The sequence below is a fragment of the Ursus maritimus genome, unplaced genomic scaffold (genome assembly GCF_017311325.1).
Source record: "Ursus maritimus isolate PB19 unplaced genomic scaffold, ASM1731132v1 scaffold_1, whole genome shotgun sequence".
NCBI classification, from domain to species: domain Eukaryota; kingdom Metazoa; phylum Chordata; class Mammalia; order Carnivora; family Ursidae; genus Ursus; species Ursus maritimus.
Genome location: NW_024423343.1, coordinates 87,627,533 through 87,639,685, shown reverse-complemented (window position 1 = coordinate 87,639,685; position 12,153 = coordinate 87,627,533).

The following is a 12,153-nucleotide window of genomic DNA, read 5'->3' as shown; positions in this document are numbered from 1 at the left end:
AGACATTCCCTTTTTTATGGGTAGTTTGTGAAAAATTAATGTCTGTCCCAATTTCTGCATTCTCAATTCTGTTCTGTATGTCTATTCTTTTTTTTTAAATTTTAATGTTTTTTTATTATATTATGTTAGTCACCATACAGTACATCCCTGGTTTCTGATGTAAAGTTCGATGATTCATTAGTTGTCTATTCTTACAGCAATACAACACTCTCTTGATTACTCTAGCCCTAAAGTAGGACTTGAAATTAAGAGTGTAAGCCCTTCAACTTTGTACTTCTTGAAAAGTTGTTTTGCCTATTCTAGGTCCTTTGCATTTTCAATTAAATGGTGGAGTTGTTTTGTCAATTTTAGCAAAAACATCTGATGTGATTTTGGTTGGAATTGCATTGGTATTTTAGCAGTATAGACTCATCCAATCCATGAAATGGTACATCTCTCCATGTATTTAGGTCTTTAAAATTTTTTAATAATGGTTTGTAGTTTCAGTAGTTCTCACATACTAGTTAAATTTATCCTTAAGTATTTCACATTTTTGGATACTATTATAAGTTGAATTATTGATTTAATTTTAATTTTCAAGGGTTTCATATATTGCAATATATACAAATGCAATTAATCTTTGTTTTTGACCTTTTTTCTTGCAACCCTGTTAAACTTACTTATTAGTTCTAGTAGCTTTTGTAGATTTCTTAGGACGCTCTTTATACACTATCATATTATCTAACAATTTGTTTTACTTCTTCCTTTTCCGTATGAACTTTTTAGAAAGTCTCATGATACACCAAGGAAAACTGTAATGGATGCCCTGGAAAGACTGGGCATCTTCCAGGGCACCTTTCCATGGTTCTTTCTTTCTTTCTTTCTTTCTTTCTTTCTTTCTTTCTTTCTTCTTTCTTTCTTTCATCATAGGAAAGTTTATTGATATGGTTTCATATTCCAACTGCAATGAACTTTTAAGGAACTTCCATTTGCCTGGTTTGGGGTATTATGAAACAATATCCACAATTATCCCAAACATCTACCAGATATTCCTCTGTTCATCATTTCTTAACTGCAGGGTGACTTCATAAAGATTGCTATCCTAACATACTCCAGTACAGACCTGCCTCCAAGACATCTTTCCCCTTCATAGTCAGGAAGCAGAGATTCTCTCTCTGTGGTTTCTCCCTCTCACTTCCAAGTTCAGGCTGAAGAATGAACATCTTCCTTCAGGAAGGTGAGGAAATAATGAATGACCTTTTCCTATGGTGAGATGTTCAAAGCAGATTCTCATAGCTGAACTTGATCCTGGCAGGTCCAGAGTCTTTGTTAACCCCAAGAGTGATAGTTTTCAAATAAGAATTCATATGCACCACAGATAGCAGAGAGTTAGTTCACTTTCAATGTACCATGAGGAACTCTGGAATGTAATTTTTTTCAAAATCCTTTCTCTTGCTCATAGGAAAATTCAAACTTATTTATTCACTTGCTAGCAGGCAGAATACATGGTCTGGATAAGAATGACAAATTATCAGGTTATTTTTTTTCTTTTAGTGAAGAATGGAGATAGGGAACAGAAGAGTATTCTGGAAATCCAACAAAGCAGACAAAACAAATGCATACTCTTACCTCCCACTGGAGCTTTGTTCTCCCAGCAGGGAGGCCTTCTGAAAACCATCATAACTCAATTCTTTCAGCTATGGTAACAATCAAGCTCACATTACATCATTTTTGTTTTTTGCTACTTGCGTTAGCACATGGCTAAGTAATGATGCATTTGCAAATAGGCACCATCAGTTTAAATTTGGGAAAAATGAGAAATACTTAGTATCACCTAAAATATTAATATATTTATGAATTATCTCAATAAGAAAAGTTTTTTATAGTTGCAAAAAGCTCAATAAAGAAGCTGTCAAGTAATGACTCAGACCAGCTTTGATAAATCAGTTTGCAGAATATTCTTAGCTAAAGTTGGCTCCTAATTGGTCAGGAGTTTATTCATCTGACTTATTTGAAGTTGCAGCCAGCAGTACTCAGGGTTTGAATGACCCCTAATGTTTCTCCACATTGAAACAAGGCCTATAGCCATCTACAGATGGACCAGCTTTCATATAGCAGCAAGCACAAAACAGTTTGCAAGGTGATTTTTTTTTTTTTTAAAGGAATGGTAGGCAAGTCTTTCTTTTCATGACGCAGCCACTTCATGCAAGTCTCCTACCTCTTTGGCTTATTGTCTATCCCAAGTTTTTGCTCAAGGACTGTTGATTTACATGAACTTCCTGTGAATGACAATGATCTAATAATAAATAGTATTTATTGAACATTTCCTAAGTTTTAAGCACTTTGAATGAGTTGATTTGTTTAATCCTTACAGCAATCCTCTAAAGTATGTACTTTATCATTGCCTCTTCTCAATGGAAAGGCATTGAGAAACTGAGGCTTAGAGAGGATAAACAACTTACCTATAGACGCCCAGCAAGTGATGGACCCAGGATTTGAACCCAGGTGGTCCAAAACCAGAGTTTGTGCTCCTAACTGCTGTACCACACTGCGTGTGCTGAACAACTTTGTCCCGCAGTTCCCAATTCATCTGGAACCAGGGGGATCATTATTTCCAAAGTAGTGGAGTAAATTAGTGGAATTACAATGTTTATATCCATAAAGATATATCTCCACAGAACTAGACATGAAATAATACTTTCAGGTAGCCCCTTGGCTCACTCCCTATGGCCTTTGAGACAATGCCTTTGCACAGACTGGTATCTGAGTCATGACCTTCTTCTGTTCCTTCCATGTTGAGGTGGTTCATTTCTTTTTTTTTTTTTTTTTTTTAAAGATTTTATTTATTTATTTGACAGAGATAGAGACAGCCAGCGAGAGAGGGAACACAGGCAGGGGGAGCGGGAGAGGAAGAAGCAGGCTCCCAGCGGAGGAGCCCGATGTGGGACTCGATCCCGGAACGCCGGGATCACGCCCTGAGCCGAAGGCAGACGCCTTAACGACTGTGCTACCCAGGCGCCCCCGAGGTGGTTCATTTCTATACAGATTTGGGGTTCAGGTAGAGTCCTTGATACACTTGGGTATAAGTAAGATAAGTGAAGAAAGACTGTTTTATTCTCTCTAACATATAAAACATTTAAAATTAGGGATTTTTGAAGTTTACGCATGAACTGGAAGGCCTCTGTGTAAGGTTTACTAATGGACGAGCCAGAAGCTCTCCATTCTTCTCACATCCTTCCCTCCACATCCTGTTTCTTACAGAGGGTGGGGACCAATCATCACAGCTGGGTAAAATTTCTGAAAATAGTGTTTTGTTTTGCTGTTTTGTTTTGTTTTGTTTTGTGAAAATCTCTTGGAGTCAATCCTGGTAAGAGACTGGATTCTCTTGAAATGGACACAACGTGTCCAATGACCTCACCAGTATTGTGCCAAACAGAAGGATCTTTTAAAAGACATGGCAGGACTTAAGGAGTCACAGCTAGAAGGAAATGGAGAAATGGGCCATAAAAATTACTCAAATATAGGGGTACCTGGGTGGCCCAGTGGGTTAAGTGTCCAACTCTTGGTTTCAGCTCAGGTCCTGATCTCAGGGCTGTTAGATCAGCGTCCGTGCTCAGGGGGGGAGTCTGCTTGAAAGTCTCTCCCTCTGCCCCTCCCCCCACTCACACTCGCACTCTCTCTCTCAAATAAATAAAAAAATCTTTAAAAATAATCACTCAAAAATATTACATATGGCTGCTCCCTTGGGTGCAGGGTGGAGCCAGTTTTATTCTATTTGCCTATAAGCCATCTCCTCATCTTCTGTACGTATCCCTTCTGTATCGGTCAGGGTTCTCCAAAGAAACGTAACACATAAGATGTGCGTATACAAAGAGATGTAATATATGGAATTAGCTCATTCCTTCTACTCAATTTTGGAAGCCTGCAAGTCCCAAACTGCATGTTGGGCTGGCAGACTAGAGACCCAGAAAAACCAATGTTCCACTTTGAGTGTGAAGGCAGTCTGCTGTAGAACCAGGAAGAGCCAATGATACAGATGAAATCTGTAGGCCAACTGCTGGAGAATTCTCTCTTGTTCCGGGAGGTTGGTCTTTTGTTCTATTCAAGCCTTCAACTGGTAGGATGAGGCTCACCCACAATATGGTAGGCAATTGGCTTTCCTCAAAGTCCCTGATTTAAACATGAATGTCATCCCAAAACACCCTCACAGGAGCACCCAGAATAATGTTTGACCAAACATCTAGGCACCCTGTGGTCCAGCCAGGTTGACACATAAAGTCAACCATCACACCTAAGACAAAGGAATGCAGCTGTTGTTTGACAGAACGTAGAACACCAGCCAGGCACACAGCAGCCATAAAACTATGGGTGCATACATTTTTTCCAGAAAGAAGGTCTTCAGCCAGCACTACCTGCTGCCTTCTGTCTGGGCTCATGTGGTGTCCACCCTGCCGCCCCTCCCCTGTGTGGGCTGATACATCAGATTATGATTGGCTGCTGTGCTATGGGCACTGCCCGTGATGCCCTTTACTGACACTAATCCTCTCTTTCACTTTGTTGTTCTGTTTGTCTCTGGGGCCCTAAAGCAGGAGCTTACATTCAAACTCCCCTGATGGAGGCAGGGACCCAGAAAAGCGAGATAGACTGCTGTGAGTGCAGAGAGTGCAGGGAGATTTACAGATGACTTACCAAACAGCTCCCTGGACCCAAATTCCTTATCATGGGGAGATAAGCCGAAGGAGGGTTAGATCTAGCTTCCTGGGACCCTGACCTTATCAGCACTGCTTCTCCTGCCCTCGCTCAACCAACATTAAATAGGCAGTTGGCTGGAAGATGGTTACACATGCTAGATGCAACTGAAAATACGAACAGTTTTTCCCTTCAGTTCCTGTTTCCAGTTCTACACACTCAATCTGTTGCTCCATCCTGCTTCCCAGCACATCCCTTGTTTGCAGTTGGTTTTTGAGGGTCCCACACTGTGCCCCAACAGGTCACGTGGTTCCCAGGCTCCAGACATACCATCTTCTCTGACTTCATTAACATATATCCGTCCTCTGTGTCTTCCCTTCAGAGTACTGTCCCCACCTGGGCCTCTAGCGAATTGATTCAAATGAGGTGTAAATATATTTATCAGCTCTGCCGTCCATCTTAGGTAATACTCACATATAAGGGTTGTCTTCAGCTTGGTTTTGCCTGTTTGCATCTCTATTTTTTTTAATGTTAGAAAGTGTATTTCTTTTGCTTTGGATAAAATCTCTACCACTTTCCCTTTCATTCAATGTAATTTAGCATATATCTTTTGAGTACCGAAAGCATATCAGCCATCACCATCCCGAGGGCTCTTTGGGAGCTGAAGGTGAGGACACAAAACCATACCATCAAGAAGCTTTCAACTGAAGGGCAATGCAGACGTGTACGTACAGATCGATAACCTGTGGGAAGGTGTCTGTGCCATATTAGAGTTACAAATTGCTCTGAGAGCCCCGAGGAAGGAGTAATTAATTCCAGCTGGGATGAAAGCTTCAGTTTTACATGTTCAATTTACTTATATTTCACGTATGAAAAAATATCTGCTAGACGAAGATAATGCCTCTTGTGGAGTAGCTCCCCTATTACACACTTAATCCGCCATTATCCTGCATATTGTTGGTCAGGGAACTTGTTGAGAAGACAGTCCTCAGTTCTCAGTGATTGAAAATGGTGCCCCTGGTGTTCTGGGTAAGCGGGACTAGGTTATTCAAGTCAAGCCTCCTTGACTTATGCTTAAGCAACATAAACAAAAGAGTAGATTAAAGCTCCAACCACCAAAAAAACAAAACCCATTTCTTTAAAGACACTAGCTAAAAATATAGTGGCTAGCTGCCAGAGCAGTTTTGGGAAGACCACCTGAATCAGATATGTAAGCAGAATACCCAGGCATCAAAGCCACCTGTCTTGGGAGCATTTGTCCGTGCTGTATCCTTACCTTATTTACAGCCTTTTCGGGCAGGAGGGAGAAAAGCCAAAGCCTGAGGACTGGGGGGCAGTATCAGCAGAAGTACAACAAGAACTAAACCTATTATTAGGAATGTCAGATAGAATACAGGAAGTCTGGTTAAATTTTAATTTCAGCTAAACAATGAAAAAAATTTTTTTAATTTTTTATGTTATGTTAGTCACCATACAGTACATAATTAGTTTTTGATGTAGTGTTCCATGATTCATTTAAACAATGAAAAATTTTTTAGTTTAATTAGTCACCATAAAATATCTGGGGGAATACCTATACTTAAAAAAATGATTCTTTGTTCATCTGAAATTCAAATTTAACTGGGTATAGTTTACTTACAAATGCTAAATCTGGACCGTGTAACCATTACTGGACCTCATACCTTGAACTTCAAAGAAAGCTATCCTGCTTTGAGTAGAACAGAAGAAAAATAAAGGAAAATCACCTCTAGGATTTTGTGGTCATAGGATACACAGTGCTGGAGTTGGTCAAGGAACTTCTATCCCTGAACTTGGATTAAAAAGGCCACTTGTGGTAGTGGTCCCAGGCACAATGTCTTATTGGCAGAGGACTAAGTAAATCCTGGTCTCAGGGAACCCTCACAAATAATTGTCCAAAAGCAGTAATCAGCAAGCTATCAAAGACAACTAGGAGCACAAAGAAACAAGGCAACATGAAAAAGAATCAGCAGAAACAAGAGTGATGTCACCAAGATGGCGCAACAGTAGACCCCAGCCTCCATCCACACCCAATAAATGTCAATAATGTATGAGCTCTCCAATTGCTCAAGAGTCCATTTAAGAAACTTCAGCACGACAGTGGACCAAAAAAACCCTAAGAATAACTGCACAAAAAGGGAAGGGAGCACAGCTCTATTATGCCTGCATCATTCCATCCCCCAGGCCAGCACTGCTGGGTGCCAAGAGAAAACTCTCCAAGCAGAAGGAGTTCTTGACTGGAAAAGGAGAGCAGGGTAAGTGACCAGAATTCTCAGCCTTTCAGGGCACCTTATTAAGGGCCCATGTCAATTTTATCCCACCCAGAAAGCAGCAAAGCTGAGACATATAGAGCAGCCAGGAACAAGGAAGATAAGCAGGGGCTACCAGTATCAGCCACACAGCAGGAGTGACTACAGTTCCCTGGTGATCTGCTCTGAGAAAGACCCCAGCAGCTTCCACCCACTGAAGAAACTGATGGTCAGCATAACTACCATAAACTTCCTGCAAAGTTCATCAGTTTCCACCCCACAGGTATTTGCGTTCACAGATGTCAGCCACCTGAGTCTCTCCCCACCTCCCTCCCCAGATTGGAGCCTGGGATCTGCCCAGGCAGCCAGCCAGGCCTCTGCAGCTGAGTGAGTGCAAGATTGCACATGCAATTTGGGCTATCCCCTCCAGCTGTGCACCTGTATGCTGCTGGCCTGGCTCCCCTCAGTGGTCTCTACTGCTGTGTGTACGCCTGTGGTGAGGTCCTGAAGCCATGGAAGTACATGCTGACAGCCAAGGCCCCACAACTGCTTCCAGGCCCAGATTTGGCTTTATCTCCAGTCCCTGGCCTATGCCATTGGACTAACCTTCCAGATGTGCACCTGCACACTCTGGCCTGATTCCTTTCCTCTTCTACTGCCGAGTATGCACCTGTGAGGAGATCCTGCAGCCACAGGGGTGCACACCTACAGCCAGAGCCTCTGCAGCTGTCAACATACCTGCATTTGGCCCTGGCCTCTCCTGCTATCCCTGGCCCCCACCACTATGTGTGTCTGTGACCAGTCCCTGCCACTACACAAACATCTGTAATTAGCCCCCACAGCGGGTGTGTGTATACCACCATCTCCAGCCAACACTGCTGTCTGCCCTGGTCCCTAATAATCTGGATCTGGAGATGCTGCTGAGGACCCCAGTAGCTCTTGAAGGCACTGTGCACCGCCCACCCCCCCACGTGCTACCAAGGACCATGCAGTTATTGACACTGTGGACCCCAGCAGCCTGAGCTGATGAAACACCACATCCTCCACCCCAGCCTCAGAGCCACCACACACCCTTGCACTTAATGTCCCGCATCAAGTAGACCCTGGGTCCCAGCATGTTCCAGCATACCCCTGCCCACAGGAGAAGGCCTTTCCTTACTGAAGTCAGTCCATAAAGTCAGGAAAAGGTGACTGTTTCTTCAAATATGCAGACACCTACACAAGTTACTGGGATCATAACAAATCAGGGGAACATCACACCACCAAAGGAACACCGTAAACTCCATTAACTTACCCCAAAGAAATGGAGATTCAGGAATTGCCCAACAAGGAATTCGCTGTAATTCTTTAAAGATGCTCAGAGATCTGCAAGGGAACATGGATAAGTTTAATAAAATAAGGAAAACAACACAAAAACAAAATGAGAAGTTCAACAAAGAGATAGAAAACATAACAAAGACCTAATAAATTTTGGAGCTGTATACAATGAATGGATTATAAATTTAACAGAGTTTCAATAACAGACTGGACCAAACAGAAGAAAGAGTCAGTCAGCTCGAAGACAGATTATTTGAAATTATCCAGTCACAGGAACAAAAAGGAAAAAGAAGGAAAAGGAGAAAAGCTTATGGGATTTATGCACACCATCAAGAAAAACAATCTATGTATCATTGGAGCCCCAGAAAGAGAAGAGAGAGATGTTATTTAAAGAAACAATGTCTAAGAACTTGGGGAGAAACCTGGACATCCAAGTTCAGGAAGGTATTAGGTCACCCCATTATTTCAATCCAAAATGAACTCCAAGATACATTATGATAAAACTGACTAAAATCAGAAATAGACTCTGGAAAACAATATGGAGGTTCCACAAAAGGTTAAAAATAGAACTACCCTATGATCCAGCAATTGCACTACTAGGTATTTATCCAAAGGATACAAACTAGTGATACAAAGGGACACATTCACCCCAATGTTTATAGCAACATTATCAACAATAGCCAAATTATGGAAAGAGACCACATGTCCATTGACGGATGAATGGATAAAGAAGATGTGAATGTATATATGTGTTTATGTATATATATACATAAACATAGACACACACAATGGAATATTACTTAGCCATCAAGAAGAATGATATCTTGCCATTTGCAATGGTATGGATGGAACTAGAGGGTATTACACTAAGCAAAATAAGTCAGTCAGAGAAAGACAAATACCATATGATTTCACTCAAATGTGGAATTTAAGAAACAAAATGGATGAACATAGGAGAAGGGAAGGAAAAATAAAATAAGATAAAACCAGAGAGGGAGGAAAACCATAAGAGACTCTTAACTATAGGAAACAAAGTCAGGGTTGCTGGGTGGGAGATGGGTAGGGGAAAGGGGTATTTAGGTGATGGATATTAAGGAGGGCACTTGATATAATGAATACTGGGTGTTATATGCAACTGATGAATCACTACATTCTACCCCTGAAACTAACACAGTATATGTTAATTAAATTGAATTTAAATAAAAACATTTAAAAAATAAAAAAATAGAGAATTTTTAAAACAGCAAGAGAAAAAAAGTTATCTTGTATAAAGGGTGCCCTATAAGGCTATCAGTGGATTTCTCAGCAGAAAGCTTGCAGGCCAGGAGTGTGTGGGATGATAAATTCAAGTGCTGGAAAAAAAACAGAAAAAAGAAAAAAACCTCCAAGAATACTTTATCCCGCAAAGTTGTCCTTCAGACATGCAAGTGAGAGAAAGACTTTCTCAAACAAAAGCTGAGGGAATTCATCACCACTAGACTTGACCTACAAACAATACTGAAAGGAAGTCTTCAAGCTAAAGTTAAAGGATGCTAACTAGTAACTTGAACACATATGGAAACACGCAACACCCTGGTAAAGGCAAGTATATGCCAGATTCAGAATATTCTAATACTGTGATATGGTGGTGTATTAACTGCTTAACTCTAGTATAAACGTTAAAGGACAAAAGTACTAAAAATAGGCATAGCTTCAATAATTTGTTAATGGATACACAATATAAAATATGTAAATCATGATATCAAAAATGTACAATATATGGGGGAGTAAAAGAGTAGAGTTATTGTATGTAATAGAAGTTAAGTTGCTATCAGCTTAAAATAGACTGCTTTATATATATAAAATGTTTCAAGTAAGCCTCAGGATAACCACAAAACAAAATCCTATAGTGCATACAGATATGATAAAGAGAAGGGAATCAAAATCTACCACTAAGGAAAATCATGAATTCACAAAGAAGGAACAAGAGAGGAAGAGGGAACAAAGGAACTACAAACAGCCAGAAAACAATCAAGATGTCAAAGTAAGCCCATAGCTTCAACAATTACTTTAAGTGTAAATGGACTAAATTCTTCAATCCAAAAGCAAAGAGTGGCTGAATGAGTTAAAAAAGAAAACAGACTCAACTATGTGCTGCCTATAAGAAAGTCGCTTCAGCTTCAAATATACATATAGGCTCAGAGTGAAAGGTTGGAAAGATATTCCATGCAAATGAAAACCAAAAGATAGCAGGAGTAGCTATATTGATACCAGACAAAAAACCCCTTACATCAAAAACAATAACAGTAAACAAAGGTCATAAAAAAATGATAAAGGTGTGAATTCAGGAAGAGCATATAACATTTGTAAATATGCACCCAGCACAAGAGCACCAAGATATATAAACTAAATAGTAACCGACTTGAAGGAAGAATTAGAGAGCAATACAGTAATAGCGAGGGACTTCAATACCCCTCTTTCAACAATGGATAGATTATCCAGACAGAAAATCTATAAAGACACACTGGACTTGAACTATATCTTAGAACAAATGGACCTAACAGAACATCCCATCCAACAGCACCATAATACACATTCTTCTCAAGTGCACATGGAACATTCTGGAGGACAGTTCATATATTAGGTCACAAAAAAAAAATCATAGCAGATTTGAAAAGACTGAATCATGCTAAGTATCTTTTCTGATTTCAATGGTATAAAACTAGTATCAATAACAGGAGGAAAACTGGAAAATTCACAAATATGTGGAAATTAAACAACACACTTCTGGACAACCAATGGATCAAAGATGAAATAAAAAAATATCTTGAGACAAATGAAAATGGAAACATACCAAAACTTACAGGATGTGGTAAAAGCAGTGCTAAGAAGGGAGTTTATAGTGATAATTACCTACATATAAAAAAATAGAAAGATCCCAGACAATCTAACTTCACAACTCAGGAAACTAGTAAAAGAAGAACAAACCAGTCAGCAGAAGGGAGAAGATCATAAAAATCAGAGGAGAAGTAAATGAAATGGAAACCAGAAAAATAACAGATAAGGTCAACAGAACAAAAAGTTGGCTTTTTGAAAAGATAAATGAAATTGACAAACCTTTACCTAGACTTAACAAGAAAAAAATGAGAGTACTCAAATAAAATTATGAATGAAAGAGGAGACATTAAAATTGATTCCACAGAAATACAAAGAATCGTAAGGGACTACTATAAAACAGTTACACGCCGTCAAGTTGGACAACCTAGAAGAAACTGATATATTCCTAGAAACATACAATCTAACATGTGAATCATGAAGACAATCTAAACAGACCAATAACAAGTAAGGAGATTGAATCTATAATGAAAAACCTCCCCGAAAGAAAAGCCCAAGACTAGATGGCTTCACATGTGAATTTTATCAAACATTGAAAGAAGAATAATGTCAATTCTTCTCAAACTGTTTCAGAAAATTGAAGAGGAGGAAACACTTCCAAATTCATTTTGTAAAGACAACATCACCCTGATTCCAAAGCTGCATAAGAATTCTACAAAAATTTAGCCATTCTGACAGGTGTGAGGTGATGTCTCATTGTGATTTTGATTTGCATTTCCCCTCATGATGAGGGATGCTGAACATCTTTTCATGGGTCTGTTGGGCATCTGTATGTCTTCTTTGGAGAAATGTCTGTTCATATCTTCTGCCCATTTTAAAATTGAATTAGTTGTTTTTCTGGTGTTGAGTCGTAAATGAAAACTATAGGCCAATATCCCTGATGAATATAGATGCCAAAATTATCAACAAAATATTAGCAAACTAAACTCAACAGCACATTAACAAGATCATATACAATGATCAAGTGAGATGTATCCCTGGGATGCAATACTGTATCATACACTTGAAAGTTGTTATAAGAGTAGAA